The following is a 4,038-nucleotide window of genomic DNA, read 5'->3' as shown; positions in this document are numbered from 1 at the left end:
TGGGCCGAATCAACTGGACCAGATGCGACGGCCGTAACTTGCCGACACTATCGCATCCAAGCCAGACTCGCCAGACTTAGCCCAGTTTCATTTCTAATGTACTGTTCATTAATATTTTATTTAAAATTAATAACGTTACCTAGACAAAACGTTTACTTTCATTTTAATTATATAGATTATAATACATAAATAACATGACTTAACAAATCTATAAACATCTCATTATTATGAAAGCAATTTTAAAGTCCATTAAATAACTAGCTTGACCAAGATGGCATGAGGAAAATTTATTTACAAAACTATTTATTTACAAAAACATGCAATTACCGCAAAAAAGCAGCAGTTATACAATTTATATGTGATGAAATAAATCATCTTTTGTGTGAAATATGAACAGCAGCTATGCTAATCTTTCTCCTTTTGTTTTCCTGTTTCTATCTCGGGATGCCCATCCCAAGGTTACTAGAGATTACGCCAGTTCCAGTTTGGATCCAGCCTCGCTTGTGAAGACTTCAGAAGATGCCAACACTCAAAGATTTCAGATGATGACAAACTATAGATGAACATGCAAAGCTGCCGAATAATCCTTATATTGTAATCGTTGCCCTAAAAGGTAAGTTTGCAGATTTTTAACCAGCTTAGTATTGTTACAGTTTTGGTAATACAGTGTTTCCCACAGGATTTTGTGAGACTGGTGGGTAGACCTCTGTCCCTCTAGAGGGCTTTTCACACTTGAAATTGTTAACCCTGGGTCATTCTAAACACCAGATAAACGGAATCCTGGGTTATCTGTAATCACGCTTCACACTGCTCATACTATACCTGGGGTTAACTGTTGATCCTGGGTATTCATTAACAGACGTTTCACACTGTACATTCCTAAAAAAACGAGTGCTTTTTTAAAAATAAATACTTTTATTCAACAAGGACAATTTAAATTGATCAAAAGTGGCAGTAAAGACATTTATAATGTTACAAAAGATTTTATTTCAAATAAATGCTGATTTATTTGAAATATTATTTATGCTGAAATGCTGAAAGTAAAATCATGATCATGATGAAAAGTATCATGATTTACACAAAAATATAAAGCAGAACTTTTTTTCAATATGGATAATAATAAGAACTGTTATTAATGATTGAGCACCAATAATCATAACAGCAGCAAATCAACATATTATAATGGTTTCTGAAGGATCATGTGACACTGAAGACTGGAGTAATGATGCTGAAAATTCAGCTTTGATCACAGCAATCAATTAAAGTTTAATAGATTAACTATTGGCAGAGCAGGCAGTTGACCTCTGCATTATGAAGGGCCTCCATAATTGTACCAAAGTACAATATAGGTAATGGCATATGTTTCATGTTTACATTGTGCACTCCCCACCAGGTACAATATTCTGATTGTTTGTATCTTGTTTTTAAGCCCATAAATAATAATGCACTCATTCTAATACATTTATATTGTAATGTACTCATTCTAATATATTCAAAAATCATATTTACATTGCTGGTAGGTTATATTTGCACAAATGAACACACTCTCTATGATTAAAAAATAAAAATAAAAATGAGAAGAGTTCTAAACGAATGCGCTGTCTTCTGTATCTAACGCGCACACACTCAGTCACTCATGCAGATCACGCTGCGGCCACACTCAGACATTCAGGAACATCATATTTTATCAATAAAATAGCTTAATCGCTCATGAGTTACATTATCTTTCTCAACAAGGAGCTGGTAACATCGTTGTTTCTAAAGGAATTAAAGCCACAGCTTTACTGTTAATAAAGAAATGCGGCAAATCGGTGGTAATTCATACTTACACAGCCTCTCTCATAAATGAACACTCGATGAATTACAATTTTCTGGCAACCCAGTTGTGTTCCTCTGCGGCCAGATTAAACCTTGTTGTAGCCTATATATGCTCTAGTCATTCTTTTTTAGAAACCTCGCACTTCTACTCAATTTAAAACGTTGTAAAATTTTAAACAAATTCAGCGTGGTCCACTGCTGCACACGTGCCACAATATCGATACAGGGCCAGCTGTATCGATACTCATATCGTCAAATCTCTGTGACGATACATCATCGTATCGATGTATCTAACACAGCACTAGAATGTAACAGGTTTAGCCCAAGGACAGGATCAGGATCTTGTGTGTTAATTTTTTTTTTTACCAATATTGCGATTGCGATTTAATATGCAATTATTTTTTTAAAGCTCTTTATGTTCTGTATTATTCAACAAAGACGAGCTATAAATCATTGTATAGTATGCCCAACACACTATTAGATGGATTAAACATAAATGTTATTTTCTGTAGGCCAGGCCTATATGTTAAGATGAAATTAGGTGATGCATGAATTGATATGAATTATTTTTATTTAACAACTACAATCACAGTACATTGACTGATTTGTTGAACTTCCAACCTTGTAAGCATGTAATAATTATGTTTAAATAAGCCTGGTGTAAACAATATGAAAGTCAGTAACAAATCACACAAACTAAAGTAGATTGCAGAAATATAAAAACAAATCTGTTGCTTTACCACACTACTTTAGGTAATTCAAAGTCACTGTAATAAACATATGTAAACATGTGCACTGCACTAAACACTGTCTGTTAACTTTAAACCAGTGGTTCTCAAACGTTTTTGGTCGCACCCCCCTTTAAACCTATAAAAAAAAATCTGGCCCCCTTTCCCGAATCCCCATTCCACCTCGGACTACCAAATAATATCACTAAACATTACGAAAAATGTATCGAATCCCCATTCCACCTCAGAGTACCAAATAATTTCACTAAACATTATGACAAATTTATACTTTTTTAATTTAAAAAACCTACAGGGAAAAAAACACCTGCATCACTTGAAACATTGAAAAATAGCATAGAGAATAACTTATTATTATTCTCTCGCTGTTATTTATTTATTTATTTTTTTGTGGGTTTCATGCTGTCCGCTAAGGCATAGGACACATAGGCTTTCCTGTGCGGCGTGACGCGACATGTGTAGCGTCTGGTATAGACACGGTGAGTGAAGCCGAGAGCAAGATATGTCTCGTCATATTTTCAGCATTTAGCTTTTGAATGGCCAGCCACCTGCCTGGGTCTGTGCGACTTCATCTATATCTTCAAGTGGAACACACCTCTTCACTCTCGCGTGTCACGTGACCCTTTAATCGCAGCCTCTGCGATTGAAAAATCGCGTTATTTGATATCGCGATATTATCGCAAATGCAATTAATCGTTCAGCCCTAATCGATATTTTGAACACAGCACTACAATACAGTCAGTCAAACATATGGAAAAAACACACTGCTCAGTTTAAATATATAGTATAAGTGCCGTTAAGCGTTATCACCGTACCGCCGTGAATGATGTTATGCAAACCATTTAGTTTTACGTGGATATTGGAACGCCAGTGAAGTAAGCTACATAATAAATAATATTTTGGCATTCAAATACATCGCGAATACGGAAACATTTGATTTTGTGTCGAATGAGAGACACAACGTTGGTTTCAGTTTCGTTTTAACCTAAATTAATTTGTTTTGGCTTGTCGTTTAGCTATAGCTTCTTATATTTTTAATTCTTGTTCTTTTCTAAATACTGTTAATTGAAAGGCTTTGTTGTGGAGTGAGGGGAACTAAAATAGCCTAGCTATCTTTACAGTGTTTATTATAATGTTTGTAAACATTTCGTGTCGGCATGATGCAAAACATTTTGTTTTACGTGGATATTGGAACGCGAGTGAGCTACATAATAAATAATATTTTGGCATTCAAATACATCGCGAATACGGAAACATTTGATTTTGTGTCGAATGAGAGAAGCAACATTGGTTTCAGTTTCGTTTTAGCCTAAATTAATTAGTTTTGGCTTGTTGTTTAGCTATAGCTTCTTATATTTTTAATTCTTGTTCTTTTCTAAATTAGGGATGCTCCGATCCGCCTTTTTCGCCTCCGATACCTAGGGTTCGGTATTGGCCGATACCGATACCAGTGAAGTTTTTTTCCCTCATTTAA

The 4,038-nt window shown here is 34.9% G+C and overlaps 1 long non-coding RNA gene across 2 annotated transcripts in view; it reads left to right on the top strand.

The window, feature by feature from the left end:
* Window positions 1-397: 397 nt before the first annotated feature.
* Window positions 398-4,038, top strand: part of LOC107703228 (uncharacterized) — a 7,922-nt gene continuing 4,281 nt past the window's right edge. For both annotated transcript variants that reach the window (XR_001635822.1, XR_001635821.1), the window contains exon 1: window positions 398-613. This is a non-coding gene — a long non-coding RNA (uncharacterized LOC107703228). The remainder of the gene's footprint in view (window positions 614-4,038) is intronic.

The sequence above is a fragment of the Sinocyclocheilus anshuiensis genome, unplaced genomic scaffold (assembly GCF_001515605.1).
Source record: "Sinocyclocheilus anshuiensis isolate Anshui unplaced genomic scaffold, SAMN03320099.WGS_v1.1 scaffold542, whole genome shotgun sequence".
Taxonomy (NCBI): domain Eukaryota; kingdom Metazoa; phylum Chordata; class Actinopteri; order Cypriniformes; family Cyprinidae; genus Sinocyclocheilus; species Sinocyclocheilus anshuiensis.
The sequence above is the reverse complement of the archived record's forward strand: the minus strand, read 5'-3'. Positions and strand labels throughout refer to the sequence as shown.